Here is an 18974-nt window from a genome sequence, read left to right as displayed (position 1 = left end):
AACCATATTTTATGTGGGAAATTTCGAGCTTCAATGGGATAATTATTCAGATACTTATTTGCCCAAGGTAAATTTTGGCCCTAACTATATAAGTAGGTGGGATTCTTAGCCTAAAACCAGGGAAAGGTAGAATAGGCCTACCTTCAAAATGAGGAAATGTTCATTTCATGATAAAACTTAAGCATTGACACCTGCACATCAGAGCATTGGCTCACTTTGCTCTCCAGCCTATGCCTAAGGATCAGCAGAAACCATGAGTTCTTTTGAATGAATCAGAAACATGTGGATAAAATTTTCTTGAAGTACATATATATTTTTAAAGAATTAAAAATAGAGCCCAGTGGTTGAGCATTGACCTATAAGCCAGGAGATCACGGTTCAATTCCCAGTCAGGGCACATGCCAGGGTTGTGGGCTCGATCCCCAGTGTGGGGTGTGCAGGAGGCAGCCGGTCCAGGATTCTCTGTCATCAATGATGTTTCTCTCTCTCCCTCTCCCTCCCTCTCTGAACTCAATAAAAATATATGTTTTTTAAAAAGAATAGAAAGTGTTGACCTAATGGAGATCTGATGCAGGAATGAGATGGAAGGTAGAGTTTGAGAAGTTCTGCTCAACCCAAACCACTACACGGGATCTTGTAACCCTACTTTGTCATTTGCATGGTAGAATTTTTATCCTCTCTCAGTGCCCATGTTTTGGTAACTGTTCTTCTCTGAATGACTCTCACTCTAACATCAGCCTGAAAAGTTTCTAAAAATTTCTTTCTGGGTGTCTTCTGAAAATACTATTTCTTAATTTGAGGTTAGGTCCGGGATGTTGCCTTAACCTATGATACCTAGCTTTCCTTGTATCTCTTGGGAATGGCACCTATAATGAGCTGCCCTGGTCTCATCTTTCTGTAACATAGTAATCATGTGAATGGCTTTCAGTCATGCCTCTGGTGGCATACAGATGGCCCAGCGTCAAGGGCCCCAAATCTCAGCCAGCTGCCTACTTCTGTCTCTCTAGGGAAGAATGCTGAGGCATGAACAGTGTAGAGTTCTGTCTGTCCCCAAATGTGAAATCCATGGTCCTGGTGATTTGGGCAGAACTACGGATGTATGAACACTAAGCATTCTTTTTGCCTCTATACACAAAAGCCTGAAGGGAAAATGACCATCTTCCCCCCAGTTTCCTAGACCAGCACCATCCAATAGAAATGTGAGTCAAAAATGTGAACCACAGATGTAACTGTGTTGACTAGCAGGTGAAATTAATTTTAGAAATATATTTTCTTAACTTGACATATCTAAAATATTGCCCTTTTGCCTAACCAGAGTGGCTAGTGATTAAGCGTCGATTCCCGGTCAGGGCACATGTCCAGGTTGCGGGCTCGATCTCCAGTAGGGGGCATGCAAAAGGCAGCAGATCAATGATTCTCTCTCATCACTGATGTTTCTATCCTTTTCTCAATCTCCCTTGCTCTCTAAAATTAATAAATATACATTTTTTAAAATATGGTTCTTTCAACATTTAATATTAAGCATTTATTAAGATATTTCACATTTTAAAATTTGTACTAAATCTTTGAAATCCTGTGTGTATTTTATACTTAGAGCCCCACATTTCAACTGCTCACTGGCCACATGGCTACCAAATTAGACAGCACAGTCTGGACCTATATGCTAATATTGACCTTGAAGTTGTCTCGCTGATGATGAGAGAAAGAACAAAAGGATTAAAGGAAGTAAAGAAGCTACGGCAAAAGGAATCTCATTCCTTAAAGGAATGTGTCTCAGCGTGGAATCTATTAACCTCCTGTGTCAGACTCACCTGGAATACTTTTATTTTTAATAAAAATGCAGAATCCTGGGTTTGACCCTAAATCTATCTAATTAGAACCTCTAATTTGGGTCCCTGGGAATCTGCATTCTAAAGATCTTGGCATCATTCTATCACACAGTTATTGCTCTGGCACCCAGAAGAGAAGACACAGACATGGGCCAGCTCTACTCATAGAGCAGCTATATGTTCTTTGTCCCTAAATTGTTTTTAAGTTGTTGAGCCATTGCATTTCCACACGGCAACAACTGACTGGAGTGAGCACTGGACATTCTCTAGACAGGACAAGGGTTAACCAGTTTGTGACTGTCCCAACCTGGCCCATTTCATTCCTTGATGTTACATGCTAGCCCCCCACGCCCCAGATTTTTACTGGTAAAAGTGTAGACAGGCATACCGCAGAGATAGTGCGAGTTTAGTTCCAGACCACCGCAATAAAGCAAGTATTACAATAAAACGAGTCACAATCATTTTGCTGGTGGAGAGTCTTGCCTTCAATTTGTAATAAAAAAAAAGCAACATCTGTGGAACACAATAAAATGAGGTCTGCCTGTATATTTTTTTATTTTACAGTAATTTTAGCTTGCTGCAATAATAGTTCAGAGACTTTCCATGTTATGGGAGTTAACATCTTCCATAACCATGGTGCATTCATCCAAACTAAGAAGTTAACGTTGGTGTAAGACTATTAATGAGACTGCAGATTGCATGTAGAGGTCACCATTTCTCCCACTAACAGCCTCTTTCTGTTGTGGGATCCAACCTGAGATTCTGCATTGCAGTTAGCCCTATAGCCGTGTGAGTTTACCATCCCCAGTCTAGCACGGGAGACCTCAGCTGTCTGCTGCCAGCCGCCTTTCTTCTGAACCTCACCCACGTCCTGTCCGACTGGCAGGGCCGGGAGACTCCTCCCAAGTGGTAGGCAACCTGTACTCATAGAGGACACACTTTAATTCCACCAGCTGCCAACCTGTACAGTCACAGCTGCAACTGAAAATTGGAGAACAATCTTCACACATCCAGTGTGGAAAGAGCTCTTCATTACAGGTGCCTTTGAGGCACCCCTGCACTCACTAACGGCAATGCCCGTGGCATCATCTTCTAGTGAGACAGCATATGGTTTATCTATGACGATGATGTGACTACCGTGTTCCGGTGGGACATGAGGTGCTGGATCTGTGATCACCCAACTTTGTATGCATGTACTTTTCTCAAAGCCCTATCTAACCCAATGCCTTTTGGGGTATGTGGAAATGCTTAAATGCATCCTATCTGAATCCCCCATCCTAAGCAGTGACATTTAGACATACAGAACTTTCACTTTCCTTTCTGGCTCTGCTTAACATGTAAATTTTCTTTCAGTCCAGTAGGACTAACTCTCTTGAGAAAGTGCTTTTATTTCTTGGCCAACCTTTCCTCGAGCAGAATTCCAAGTTTGCAATGCCTGAAACCACTAACTAGCATATATGCTGATTTGCTTTAACTGCAAGAACAAATCCAATTAACAAATCCACAAGGACTAGGGCTGGAACAGAGCCATTCTTCCAGGTGGAAACATCTTCTGTTACACATGCTTCTTGTACTCTTCACCCTTAGTCCTCCGATTGTCCAGATAACCCATGGCCTGACTGAGAGAATTTGGAGTCTAATAAATCCATCGTCACAAACTCTGGGGATCAATGGCCAACATGTTCAAAGATTTTTCTTTCTAACCTTTATCATCTCCCTTTGATTCTGACACCTGAAATCATTTAGTAAACACTTTAAAGCAGTGGTTCTCAACCTTGCCCGCACATTAGAATCACCTGGGAATCTTTTTAAAAACCTGATTTCTAGGCCTCATCCGGGGGATTTTAAAAAGAAATCAGGATTTTTAAAAGATTCCCAGGTGATTCTAATGTGCGGCTAAGGTTGAGAACCACTGCTTTAAAGCAAAAGTGTTTTGCCCACAGTGTGGTTCGGGAAAGGAAGCCATAGGACTGCATAAGAGCCAGGTCCAAACTCGAGGTCAGTGGGCTGGTCTGGGCTCAGGTGATTGTGCCGTAAGTGTTTTCCAGCTTCAGCACCTGTTCCTGCAAACACAGTCACTCGGTTCTTGGATTACAGTCTAGCAGTTTCACCACTGTGTTTTGTTGTCTGAAAGGAGATAAGACTTCCCAAGAATGCACGCACTGTTTACATACAACACACTTCCTTTTAAAAGCCTCAGTTCACTTCCAGTTTACTGGTTGGTACTTGATCTTCCTAGAAAAGTATCTACCCTGCACATGACAAGGAAATTACCTTGGAAAATAAAATAAGAGTTTGGATGTGTAAGTTTTAGCTTTTCAAAATATTTTCAAACCTACTATTTCATTCTATTGTCTCAGTGGCCTTGGGAAAAGAATAATATGCTGAGGAAGTACTATTGTGATTTGTCAGATGGGGAAACTTCATTCCTAAGAGGCATTAAATAATTTTCCTAAGGTTGGGCACCTTCCTAGCAACAGTCTGAGATAGAAAATTACGTTTGTCTCAAGACTTCTATTCCTTTGTCACGGGGCCCTGTGGGCCCCTTGGGCCTTTGTGATTTCTCCCTTCTTCTTGGCAAAATGCTTCACAGTTTGGGACATTTAAAGGTGTTTCCCATTACAAGACTATTTGTATCTTAATGGGATTCAGAGCTTTCAACGGAAGCTCCAATAGTAGAATTCACTGCAAGCCAGTGAATGGAAGGGGAGCCGGGGCAGCAGCCTTTCCCACTCTTCTGTGTCTGCTTGTTTCTTTGTTTATTTGTTTTGTTTGTATTTGGAATCTGGAGACAACAGAAACGGCCTCTCTTCAATACAAGGTGGCAGGGTAATGCTAGTCTGGTGCAGACATGCTCCTTGTTAATCTTTTTAAAAAATATATATTTTATTGATTTTTTACAAAGAGGAAGGGAGAAGGCTAGAGAGTTAGAAACATCGATGAGAGAGAAGCATCAATCAGCTGCCTCATGCACACCCTTACTGGGGATGTGCCCGCAACCAAGGTACATGCCCTTGACCGGAATCAAACCTGGGACCCTTCAGTCCGCAGCCGGACACTATCCACTGAGCCAAACGGGTTAGGGCTCCTTGTTAATCTTATAGAAATGAATTCTCAGTTCTTAGGCTCAGCCTCCAAAGTCAGAGGCAGTGACGAATCCTGATTAATGAGCTTCTTAGAGTTGTGGAATCAATTAGATTAAAAAAATTAATTATCCAAAGAGCCTGTTGATTCCAAGTTTACATTTGCCTTTGTTTTATTTTTACTAGCTAGACAAAGTCACCATACCATTGCAAAATAAATAAATAAGATCATTGTTCTAATTCTCTGTTGAATGAAAAGTTAATGGTTGTACCCTAATTCCAAAAATATGCTTCCTCAATTAAACAGTCAAACAGTGTTGAAATTAGGAGAAAGAGAGAGAAAACGCCACAACTTGGATATGTTCTGCTCTCATTATTACATTTCCCCATGTCTGCCTGGCTCCCTCTCCCTACGAGTTTTCCAAGGGTCCTCATTGTCCCAAGACCTCCCAACACCTGAGGTCTCTCTTACCTCTCTTCCTCGCAGCGGTGTCTTAGAGACCTCCCAACACCTGAGGTCTGTCTTACCTCTCTTCCTCGCAGTGGTGTCTTAGGGACCTGGGTGATGGGGGTGGTGCCATGCATTCAAGTCTCCAGAAACAAGTTGTCTTCATGTGGTTTGCATGTGTTCATAATGACATGCTTGGAGTATGTCAGCCAGTACCATCTGGGGCTCCTGGAGGAGTGTCTGGCAGCCCAGGACAACTTCATCTGAGGCCAGAGGATGGGGTAATATATTGGACAATTGCAATTCCCCTTTAGGCAGGGAGTCTCTCTGGCATGAGGATGTCTACATCTGCTAAACCCATTACAGTCCCTACTCCTCACGTGTATTGCAATGAGAATAGCCATCAATCTGGCTACATCGTAGCCCCTTTCTGACCTCTGTTCTCTGGTTGGATCCAGGCTGTGTCCAACAACATATAAGGATGTGCCAGTCTCTAGGTGGGCCTCCTGGTCAACCTTCTACCTGCTTATGTTGGAAAAATCAAACCAGATCACTTGGTACTAAATTGACAGTCTCTGAAATGTCTGAGCCCTAATATCACCCTAGAGAGGCTAATTGCTGGGGAAAGGGCATGTGTCCTAAATTCAGCATATCTGGCCCCTAACACTTAATGTCTGCACCAGTGCCTCTCAATCTTTAAAATATACAAGAATTACCTGGAGAGTCTGTTCAAACAACATTCTTGAGTCCCATCTCCATTAATTCAGTTTCAGTAAGTCTGAGGTGGCCCCTGGGAATCTGAGTAGTGCTTTCCTATCCCTTGCAACAAAGAGTATGGTCCCCATACCACCAGCATTGTTATCACCCGGGAGCCTGTAAAAATCCAAGTTCTTGTATCCCATCTGGACCCACTGAATTGGAATTTGTGGCCTTGAAATTTGACATGCTCTAGTCTATCTCATGCATTTAGCACTGAACGCAGAGTGGGCATATCATGGACTTGGAAAGATCCTTAGGAGTTCAGATGCTCTAGGTTAAGCATGTCACACTCGCCGCCCACTGGCCGCATGCCTCGTTTATTTGGCCCGTGTTAGCCTTTGAGTTTGACATGCTTGCTCTAGGTCCTTGCTTTCAAAATGATGTTATTAATTCTATAATGCTTTGCTTGTCGACTTTCTATGAATATTCGTGTCTTTCACCTAAATTTTAGTAACCTCGAAGGGCAGCGTCCAGGTCTTAAAATCATTTCATAAAATACCCTGCATATAGTAGGCATGTGGCAAGCATTCGTGGGCCAATTGGTTGACTGTGACAATATTGTGAAGACACCCCATAAAGTGAAGGTGTGGCGTGTTTTATTCATAAAGAAGCTGTATCGCCAGCTGTGATCTGTGTTTAGTTCTTCACGTAAATTTACACAAGCTGAAGCACAGGCTCAACTTTGCAGTGTCTGAACTCTCACTGGCATAACACCCCTGTTCTGAGAGTGTGTTGCTTATTGTGATTATGGGCAAGGCATCCACGGTAAAGAAAGGGCTGGCTGGAAAGCCCTCGTTCCTCTCAATTCCATGTGGTGCTGGATTTGAAAAGTTTTACTTCAAGGAATGCCATAAACTCTAAATCAGGAGAACTTGGAAAACAAAGTACTCAAAAACAGTAACTGGTTTTGTCATGTCTTTACAAATAAACTTTATTATCATTTTTTGAACATTTTGTTGAAGGATAAAGATCTCATAAAAGCATCATGAAACCTTAATGCTTGAATCAAAAATACCTTCCAATACTAGCTGGCTTGCTCTCCCCCAAAGCTAGAGACTTGGCTCTTTCATACTCCTGAGGGCTGAACAAGCAGAAAACACGGTCAACAACAAATATTCGTTGATTGCCTACTAGAAGCAGAGAGGCCCACGGACCAGCAGCATCAGCAGCACCTGGCAGCTTGCTAGAGCATTGAAATCTCGGGCCCCAGCCCAGACCTCCCAGAGTCAGAATTTGCATCCCAGTGAAATCACTTTATGAACTTGAAAGTATGAGAAGGACTGGCGAGAAGGCCTTTCTAAGAACAGGATGTAACATTAAAGTTAAGACCTCAGTGATAATAAGGAGCCAGCTGTTTGGCTGGGGGGAGCAGAGCAATCAAGCACAGGAAATACACGGTATTGGCCCAAGACGTGGGTGGGGAAGAACAGAAAGGCCAGTGTGGGCGGAGCAGGGCAGGAGAGGGGCAGGAGGGTAAGAGAGGAAATAAAAACCATAAACAGGAGATTGGCCCTCTCATGCCCTGAAGCCACTGTTGGGAGCTTGGATTTTTCTCTAAGAGCAAAACAAGGCACCAATGGACTTCAAGCAGGGAAGATTCAGTATCTATTTCAGATTTGGGATACGCTTTTGAAACAAACAAACAAATTTCCAGGCTTAGTTGATGAATTGGATGCAGGGTAGGATTTGAGGGAGTGGGGTATAAGGGAAAGAGAGAGCTTGAGAATAATTCTTTGATTTTGGGAAGTTTATAGCACTATTTGCCATGATAGGGAAGACTAGAGGGAGAGAGTATAGGGTGAAGGCAGTGGTGAGGGTGGAATCAAAAATTAAAAATCAGATGCCATGAAACATGTGGAGTGGGGGGCTTGGCAGCTAGATACTCAAATCTGGAGATGAAGGCAAACCAGGTTCAGGGATGCAAATTTGCAATCTCTTGACTCCCGATACCATGCTGTCCTCAATTTTAAGTTACAGGCAAAGAACTGTTTGGCAGAATATTCAAAACCTAGTTCTAGTGACACTGAGTCATTTTCGATGTTATGCTCAGTGTTCCGTGGGAATACAGAAGCTTCACATTTTCAGAGAGCCATGAAGCCAACAATCTCATTGCTTGCTAATTACTCAGAAGTAAACAGAAATGGACTCTGAGCATGCAATGTTCTTGGATCCTACTTATCCTTAATTTATGGATAACTCTCCTAAGTGTGTTTACTCATTCTTCCAGACCAAAGCAAATTAGAATTACCTTGTTTATTGGTTGCGTCTCCCCCCGCAGGTCTGCTCAGGCAGGCAGCCCCTTGCCTGGGTTGGTCTCTATTGAACTGTACTCCCTGCCCATGGAAGCAAGCCTGGCACAAAGTGAATGCTCAGAAATAGTTCTTCCGTGTTCTGGCCGGTGTGGCTCAGTTGGTTGAGCAGCGTCCTGTGCACCACAAGGTTGCCGGTTTAATTCCCCATCGGGGCACATGCCTGGGTTGTAGGCTCGATCCCCAGTAGGGGGCATGCAGGAGGCAGCCTTTCACTCTCACACAGATGCGTCTCTCCCTCTCCATTCCTCTCCCTCTAGATTCAATTTTAAAAATCTTAAAAAAGTAATAATTATTTGAATAGAAGATGAGAGTGGAGGGAGGTTTCTCAAGACATATATAGAAAAACAGTAACAAGTAAAGGTCTGACATCCAGGGAAGAGTTAGAAAAATTGTTAGAGCTCAATAGCTCTAAGACCCTGAGACATCTACCCAGGAATTTTCCCAGCACAGCTCGTAACTCAACAGCCCTGACGTCATTGCTTACCCATGGCACAGTAAAATCCTCCACGCTCACGGCGATGACCCTGAGTCATCACGAAAAGGTTGAAATATGTTCTGTCACTAGATTTAAAATGTCAAGAAATATGAAATACATCTTTAAAACCATTTTCGCCAAATGGTTAACATGCATATTTCTGACCTGAAGTCTTAGGATAACCCAACAACACATATAAATGGAAAATCTTATCACCCATTGATACTATCTGTCCAAATGAGGCAAAACTACATTATTCTTTATAAACAATTACCTTTTGCAAACCACAGTCATCTTGGTTTAGCGATGCCCCTAATTACCTATGACGTCATTTGAAAATTAACAGAATTCTTCTCCTGGAAAAATTACAGACTCTCATTTCATGCGAACAAGGACATGCTCCTTCTAAACATAGTTAGCACTGCACACAGGACTTTGGACGTGTCTGCTAGAGAGTAAGCAAACATAAAGCACCACCTGAGGACAGATCAACAAAGGGATTGAAACCACGTGTGCAATTGGAAAAACCACGTGGAGAGCCTGTTGGTAATGGACGGAGGCTCAGACCCCTTGGGAACACAACTATATTCCTGTAGGTGCTCCAACACGGGTGCTCAATAAGCAGAGGAAAGAACAGATAAAGAGATAGTTCTTCTTTATATGGAAGGGTAAGGATTAGAGTTCAAGTCTCAGGCAGCTCCATTTCTGTGAGCTTTTTCCTATTTAAGGGGTCAGAGTGGGTGTTTTTAGGTGGCCATCTCTGAAGAAACTATGGAAAACTTGTCCTGGCATCATGAGATGCTGGTGGTGAGTCTTGGATGGGAGTCTAATGCCAGGTTAGCACAGCCAAGATGAAGGTCCTCTTGAAATATGAAATTTGTTGTCTAAGTCATTTTCCTCCATAGTCTCTCTCTCTCTCTCTCTCTCTCTCTCTCACACTCCTGAGGGCTGAGACCATATCTACTACAAAATATCTAGGCTGCACTTGGGGGTTGAAGGTGACATAAGGGTTTGAAAAACAGTTGTTTATTTCTGTTGATCTGACTCCTGACAGTATTTTAAGACGATTTGAAAATAAAGATGTTTTCAATTCAGAAACAGCGAAAGCTGTGTTTGTGTATTACAGGGCAATTGCCCAACATTGGGATGTATTTCCACAGCATCCCTGCCAGGCTGGCATTAGGTACCAGCACCAGCTAAAAACATGCATGACATGCAGTTTAGCATGACTTCTTCCCCAGCCGAAGTGACTCACTTAAATGAAAAACAGCATCTAGCAAAGAACTACATCGAGGGGGAAAAGATCTGTCAACTCCCAATAAAAGAGGCCCACTGTAGCGTGAGCTGTAATCATCATAAAAGGTAATGATAATAATCTCCAGCAAAACTTCACAGACAGCTTCTGTGCTAGCACCACAGTAAAGCACCTTAATGGATCATCTCACCTAATCTTCACAACCCCGTGGGAAGATACTGCCAGGTCTCCAGGTAGGAGACTCCTGCAACAGTTTAGGTGAGAGAGAGGGGTAGCAGAGTGGGTGGTGAGGTGTAGAGACTGGAAGACTTGCCTAAGGCCCCAGGACAGGTGGATGGGGGAGGCAGTGGCTGCTACTCCTGGGGCTCCGTGGTTTGTATATTGAATGGTTTGGTTCCCCATCGAGCCCATTTATAGCTCACCAAAGTAAGTAAAGTGTAATGTGGAAAGCAGACAGTTAGAAGGGCAAAAAAAGCCTTTTGTAAAAGCTGGACCAAAATATCCATTTTGCACACATCAGAAATAGTTCTTTAAATATTAAAACACCACCAGATACACTGGCATATCTTAATAGCTACTCAGAAAATAGAAGTTTGATAAGAGAGAGCCACCACAACCAGGAGGGAAAAAAGTCTGAAACCCTAAACTTTTGTGAAATTGGCTAAAGGCCACATGTCAGCATTTTCACCTCTGTTCCCATATGGCAGGAGGCATTTCACACTGCTTTCCATAATTTCAATAAATCTGGTAAGTGATATGAGTGCTCTGCATGCCAAGAGACATATAATATGCGTATCAAAATAGATGTCTAGGTTGGTCTGTGACAAGAACCAGATTTCAGCAGAAAAGAACAAATCTGGCCTGGCTTTGGTTCAGCGAATGGGTGAGCTCTATCCAGGATCACTTTCTGCTTATTTTCTTTTTTTCCTTAGTTTTTAAATAATGTTTCTCCTACATTTGCTTATTCTCTACAAACCCTTGACCATCTTGATAATTTCTTCTTATTAACATCCCCTCCACCACTTACAGCCTGACTGGGCATTGTTGCCAGCCGATGGTACAGAGAGAGCACGAGGACTTGGGAACTCATTCATCCGCTCAATAAATATTTAGTGAACTCCAGCTCAGTGCCAGGAATTGTTTTAGGCACTGAAGATACTATCATGAACAAAAGAAAGTCCCTGCTCACATAAAGAAGCTGACAGTAACCAAATGAACAAATTCATAGGCAATATGTCAAGTGATGATAAATAATATAAAGAAAAATAAGGCAGGGTAGGATGGATAGGGAGTGATTGGGGGTGTCAAAGGCCTTGATGACACATTGTATTGTATCAGAGACTATAAGGAAATAAGGCAACAAGTTGTAAGGGAAGAGCATTCTAGTGAAAGAGCATGACAAGTGCAAAGGCCCTGGGGTACAGACTTATTTATATTCAAGGAGGGGTAAGGAAGTCTGTGAGGCCAGAGCAGAGTGAAAGATGGGAGAGTAGTAAGAAAGAAGGTCAGAGAGTTGGCTGGGTCTCGGGGGTCTACCTAAAGACTTTGAATTTATTCTGAGTGTAATGGGAAGCTATTGGTTGGTTTTGAACAGAAGAATGAGGTGGTCTGACTTATATTTTCAAAGTGTATTCTGGCTCCTGGTAGAGAATTAACTGAGTAGATGGGGTTTGGGCAAGGGTGGAGGCAGGAAGGCTTTTAAAAAAAGTTATCCTAGGATGACAGTGACTGGGATATTTTCAAGGCAAAAACTAGAGTCTGCTGATAGATAGATGTTGAGTATGAAAGAAGTTAAGATCATTTCGAATTTTTGGAACATCAGTTATGACTATAAACTTGCAAATAAAATAGATTGCCTGCAACAACAAAAAAAATAGTCATATCCCAGCTGACGACCCATTTTGTGTCATAATTTGTGCAAACACATTTCATAACAACAGCCGAGGTTCGGAGCCCGGAGTGTGATGCAGCTGGGGCTGATCTCTCATCAGCCCCAGGTTGTACGGGGCCTTCCTAGGAGACATGTTCCTTTTACATTTCTATCAAGTCATTATTAAAAATGAACATGGGCAGCTCTTCTCTGGAGCCATTTTAAAGGGGCAGCTCTACATTGAACGGTCCTGTTGTAACATGATCTCTACAGAAAATTCAGGAAAGAGAAAGCACATTTTCAAGGAAATTTTTTAAATTGCCCATTTGGCCCTAGCAGGGATAGAGCATAGACCTGCGGACTCAAGGGCCCCGGGTTCGATTCCGGTCAAGAGCATGTACCTCGGTTTCAGGTTCAATCCCCTGGTTGGGGCTCCTACAGGAGGAAACCAATCAATGTGTCTCTCTCACATTGATGTTTCTCTCTCTGTGTCCCTCCCCCTCCTTTCCACTCTGTCTAAAAATCAATGGAAAAATAACCTTGGGTGAGGATTAACAGCAACAACAACAAAAAACCCCATTTGAGTGTCAGCCAGGCACACTAAGCTCTGTGGATACACTGCTTTTGTTTCTCCAGGGAACAGCACTGCGCGCGCGTGTGTGTGTGTGTGTGTGTGTGTGTGTGTGTGTGTGTTAAAGCAGAGGAAGAAGAGGTGAAGACGTTTGCCAATGCTTGTCTACACCTTAACTGAGTCTGCAGCTTATAGGCTTGTTCATTTTAACTTCTACAAGTAGCCTAGAGCTCCTTAGGGTGGGTCCTGTACACTGATTATTCAGATTTGACTGAACTTGGTAGTCTCGGCTGGCCTGGATTTTCCCTCCTGCTGCCTGGAAGTGAGCAGGTCCCGGAACCACCCAGCCTCTCCTCACCACTGTGACCTCCGCTGCTGAGGACCAGACGACAAGGGTGCAGAAGGTGCGTTACCTTTCTAACCATCCTTACTTCCCCGGGGGAGGACTGTGAAGGGAAGCTGAGGAGCACCCCGAGGTCCCAGGAGCTGGTTGTTCCTTCTCTCCCCAAGTGAAGAGGCCAGCATAACACTTGCAGGGTGGCCGAGGCAAGCTCTCCCTAAGGGAGCTTCTCATGTGGCCTCATATACCTGTCCCTTGGCCCATTTTTGTGCTTTGTCTCAGAAAGTGCAGACATGGGTAGGAAATGGTCAACCAACCTCGGGAGCTGGACCCGAGGTGGAAACGGAGGCTCTCTCAGGAGCAGCATGTGCTGCTGAGACTGACTCAGGGCCGGTTCCACTTAACGAGTTCTGAAACCACAGCGGCCTGAGGGAGAGACAATGGTGATCCAGTCGTTGAGAAAGCCAGGAAGGAGGTGGCTGGGGTAGCTCACAATGGGCTCCGACAGTGTGACTGTTCCTGGGGACCTTGACAAGGCGACGTGTATCTCAGGAGCCCTCTGCCCATCATCTGAGGGGGAAGCTCTTAAGGACACCTGGTCACCAGGTTATAGGCCAATAATGTAACCCAAGGGTCTGCCTTCTGGGTAACTTTCAAGTCTTCTGGTCTCTGAAGTCACAACCTTTACACACCTTTACAATGGCTTGATCTCATTCCATCTGACATCCTACGGGCAGCCCAGATTCACCCCACCCCTCTTTTCTCTAGTATTTTTTCTACCAGGGGGTTGACATCCCATTGAGTCCTGAAACAGTTCACCCGCCCAGTGACTCGTTCTCCGCTCTCTCCTGGCTCATAAGCATCACTCTTAGGTCCTATAGCTGCTGCCAACTCTGGATACTGTTATTTTCCCTTCATCCCTCTAGAACCCCTCAGGAAGGTATCCTGAACTGCAGACATATACGGAAATGCAGGAGGTGAAGAAGAGAATTACAGCACAGTAAAAAGTCCAAGTAAGCTTAGCTTCACCTCCCTGTCCTAAAGCTCCTCTCTCCTGGGAGCCTTCTCCGTTCTACTCTGTGGCCTGTCCTGGACCTCCTGGAAAAGCCAAAGTTCTGTTTGTCTAGTAAGAAAAACAATTAAGTTCTCTTGTTCAACTTGAATCTAAACTCCAGCCCAGGAGTGCTCATTGCCTGTGACCACAAACGCTCATTAAGCCACAGTGGATGTGGGATAAAGCGCTCGTCTTTCCAGACTCACGGTGTGAACTCTGAACCACGACCCCATACTGCTTTCTGACTTTCTCCACTCTCCAGGCTCAGCAGGGAAAAAGGAAAGCTGGGGAGGAAAGTCCCTTCCTCCACCTCCCTGGGGCAGAAGTCACCAATGAGGACCAAACATTCCATCCGAGGCAACACATCCCATGCCTGTACACACTCATTAGGTCTCTGCCCAAGCCTTTATTCATCAGGACTCTGGTCACGGTCAAACTGGGGATGCAGACCGGGTCTGACTCTGCTGTCTCTTACACAAACGGCTCAGAGCCCAGACAACTCCCGCTGAACTGCTAGAGTTGTCCTGTTGGCGCTGCTCAGTGTCCTGCTACTTGGTCCCCTGGACTCCCTGCCCAGTTCCCCGTTCTCAGCTCTACAAGCGTGTGAATGTTTACATACACAAACTGAGCAAGTGTTTACAGCGAACCTTTACATAGAACCAGAAAAGCTCCCTAACCCATAAAAGTGTCCTAGTGAAAACCAGCCCCCTGAGGCCCAGGGATGCCCAGGCTGCGGCCTGCGTGCTGAATGGCCCCCGTCAAAGGCCGGGAGGCCCGGATCAGCAGACAGGCGTCCTTGTTTGTGGTCTTTGTGAGGTTTTCACAGTGAGGACCTTCATTCAGGTCGAGTACAATAATCTTTCACGATTCCCATAAATCAGAAAACTGCAGATGTCAAAGAGGGTTACGTCGCTCTGGGGGCTCCTGTCTGGAGTTTAAGAAACAGAAAAAAAGACACATTATATGCAGCGAAGGAAGCAGGGGTGGGGGGAGGGATGTTATGAATTGTGTCCTGAAAAATTCAGCTCAACAGTTCTAATAGGGCCAATATTTAGGCTACAGTGTTTGGCTGGATCTATTATGCAATTCATCTTCCCGCTAGCAGACACAAATGATCTGACCCAGAGCCAATTTCTTTTTATGGAATTAAATTAGTCACTATTTATAAGCTGAAGAGGTTTCAAAAAGGCTATTTCAGGAGGGTGCCATTACTTTTTCCACTAGTATGTTTGCCTTTCGATCATTCTGGATTGCTTTTGTTCGATTGTGGTTTCTGGGTAACATAGTGGGCACTATTGGTAAGTTTGGGCAAGATAATTTTAGCTGTCTGAGGACTCGGGTCATGCATCTTAAAACGGGGGTGACAGATTGGGAAACTTTACTCTGGGCAAGGATATGTGGCTTGGAGGCCTGAGTCATCTGTGCAAATTTAGCGACATGTTACCTGGATGTTGATTTTAATTCATGGCAAAAAAAAAAAAAAGGAAGGGAAGAGGACTTTGTTTCCCACCATGGCTTGGATCCCTTTCCTGTATTTCTTTCCCCAGTGGAATGAGATCTGATTAAGTACCTGATGTGACAGAGAGATGCCAAAGTTATGTAAAGACCCAATCTTCAGCCTCCTACCCCGCTTTTCTGAAATCACCCATCTTTTCTCACTCCCCTTCATTCAACTTCTTCAGCAAACAAATTCTGGCAACCTAAGGGAAGAACGTCATAGAATCGTAGAGTGATCAGCTGAATGATCTTAGCCATCATTTAATTATGCAACCAACTTTTACAAAATGGAAAATAAGAAAAATAGGAAGCTTGCCCAGGACCATGAAAAGAGTATGAGAATTCGGGATAGAAGTTGGCTCTACAGACTGTGACCTCTCTTACTTCTATCCAAAAGGTTACAGTCAAAGGTTCGGATTGGCTTGAGAGAGTGGGAGCTGGACATGGAAGGATGGGTTTAAACCTTCCACTCTTCCTCTTCACCATTCCTCACAGAGGAGGAAGCCATGCCAAGAGAATGCACCAGCCCTTCTTCAGTTAAGCATCAGGCTGCGGAGCTGCTCTGCCAGCTCCAGGAGCAAGAGTTTCTGGGACATTTCTCCCTGCTCATCTCTCCTCCTGGCTCCTAACTGGACAGTATTGTGTTCTCCTGGTACTCAGAAACCAGATGCCACTTATGCCTCTACCAAAATGCTTTATTTGTATCCAGATTGCATCCAAATACTTGTAAGTTATAAGACTCAGGAAAGAAGTAAGTGGCAACTCTTTTAACCACAGAAAAATAGCAAGTGTCTCCATCACTCTCATCCTCCCAGTATTTTCTTTAACTGCCATTACTGTCTCTCCAAGGACCAGCTCTGATCCAGGGTCCTCCCTCTTGCTCTCTGCTCAGGATTCCCACATCTTTCCGCTTCCACCAGACAGGGACCCAAGAAGCTGCCCTATTTATCCCCTCAGAGTTATGTGATAAATTTCCAATGTGCAAAATAAAGAGCTATGTTACGTAGATACAATGTTTTATTTCCAATAATGCATTCCAAAATGCTAATTGCTAACAATAAATCTGCAAACAGTGACTCAAACCAATTTTGTCAGAAAGAAATGGGTTCTAGTGTGAAATCTGCCACTAATTATGTGTATGGTCATGAGCAAATGACAACCTCAAATTAGTACTTTCTCTTCTGTAAAATGGGATGATAATAATTGAGTGCCATTTATTGAACCTTTCCTTGGTCTCTGGACAATGGTGAACCCTAGATGAACAAGGTGAGATGCCGACCTTCAGGAAAATCACCAAGAGAAATATTGCCCACTCTTGCACTAAGAGTCAATATCCCCAAACATTAGAATATTATATCTTTACTAGAGTCCCGGTGCATGAAATTCATGCAAAGGGAGGGGGTCCCCCTCAGCCCAGCCTGCACCCTCTCCAATCTGGGACCCCTTGGGCCTAAACTGGCAGTTGGACATCCCTCTCACAATCCTGGACCGTTGGCTCCTAATCGCTCATGTGCCTGCCTGCCTGATCACCCCCAACTGCCCTCTGCTGCTGACCTGCTCCTAATCGCTCATGTGCCTGCCTGCCTGATCACCCCCAACTGCCCTCTGCTGCTGACCTGGTCACCCCCAACTGCCCTCCCCTGCATGCCAGTTTGCCCCCAACTGCCCTCCCCTGCTAGCCTGATCTCACCTCCAGCTGCCCTCCCCTGCTGGCCTGATCGCCCCTAACTGCCTCTGTCTCGGTCCCCACCACCATGGCTTTGTATGGAAGGAAGTCGGACATCCGGAAGATGGCCAGTTGACCCAGTCTAATTAGCATATTACCCTTTTATTAGTATAGATAAAAAAGCTACTTTTAGGGTAAAAAAAATCTATATTGTACTTTAAGCAGAGAAAATTGAGAATTACTTAAAAAATCTTGCATAATTTTCCAATTATAACTAAATAAAGTAGGGCACATGTAGCAAACTTTGGAACTGTAATATTAGAGTGCTCTTGCTATCAGGAGGGGACTTTGGCAGTGGCTTCTGCCAGAGAAGTTAGCAATGGCCTAAAGGAGGAGCTGGGCCTCTAGGTTGGGAGGTACAGATGTTTGTGTCAAGGGAAGGGGCAGTAGCAGAGAGATACTTTGAAGAAGGGAAAGGGAAGCAGGTGGTGGCTGGCTCTACACAACCTGGTGTCTGGCTGCCTCTGACCTCTTCCCCATCAATCCCCCTGTGGCTCACCACACTCTGGCCCCATTGGTCTTTACACTGTTTCTCAGCTACCACAGACTCTGTCTCGGGGCCTTTGCACTTGCTGCTATATTTTCCTAGATTATTCACCTCAGTATCCACAGGGCTCACTCCCTCCTCCCTTCCTTCTGGTCTTCCTTTGAATGTCACCTTTTCAGAGAAGCCTTCCCTGTCCTTGTCCATCTCCACCTCAGCTGTCCCTCTCCTCCTTCACTGCTTTAGTTTTCCCAGTTATCATCATTTGACATGCTCTATATTTTACCACTTTTTTTATTGCCTGTCTCCCCTTCCCAGAATGTGTGCTCTGCAAGAGTAGAGATTTGTCTTTTTTGCCCACTGCCAGACACCTTGCTCCTCGAACACTGTTGGATACATAGCAGTCTTTTCATTAGTATCTGTGGAATGGATGAACATTGCTCTCTATGGAATTGGAAATAACCATCAGCCTTCTTCCCAAATGTTTTCAACTCAGCATACTGATGGATTTTTTTTCCATGGCAACGGAGCTTTGATTATCATAAAAGTCAACTGGAAAATCTCATCTGCTTTACCAACATTTGCTCTCTTTCCAAGCCTGTTAGCATCCATTTCATAAACCAAGAAATATACTTATTTGCAAAATTTCTGCAGAATAATCATTAAGATTGTCACAGCCATGTAAAAGCCCCTTATTCTGCAAGATTTCTAAAAAGAATGTTTTGTCATTGTATAAGTGGCCTGCATTCCTAGGCAATTTTATAAATAATGCACTTTTTTGAGCCAAGTTAGAAACGACTACCCCCTTGAAGAAAGTTCAATGACTTTGCAATGTCATGGGCAAGTATTTAGCTTTCACCAAGTTGGTCCTACATTTCTGCAGTGAATGCTTTTCCTCAGGGACATGAATTTTTCTCAGGGCTTCCCAGCAAGCTTAGTAGGGCTCTCTGGGGACAAGCATCTGCCTACAGGGTCACAGGTGCAGGCACTGAGAAGATGACAGGCCAGCTGGGGAAAGGTAGGCCCACTGACTTCGTGGCACACGCCACCAGAACCAGACTGTGTTGGGGCAAAAACCACTTCTTAGCCTCTCTACTTGGAAACATGAAGATTCCCTGGGTCCTTAAAGTTAAAAAGATGGGGGGGGGGGAAGACCGGGTTATGCTAGAGAGCATAGAGTTTATTTTAGAATTCTAGAATCAAAAGTACCATGAAGTTTCCTCTTGCCCTGAGTCCTGTCCCACCCCTTCCTTGGCCATCCACAACTAGGA

The sequence above is a fragment of the Myotis lucifugus genome, unplaced genomic scaffold, assembly GCF_000147115.1.
Source record: "Myotis lucifugus unplaced genomic scaffold, Myoluc2.0 scaffold_0, whole genome shotgun sequence".
NCBI classification, from domain to species: domain Eukaryota; kingdom Metazoa; phylum Chordata; class Mammalia; order Chiroptera; family Vespertilionidae; genus Myotis; species Myotis lucifugus.
This window is presented reverse-complemented; position numbering follows the sequence as displayed.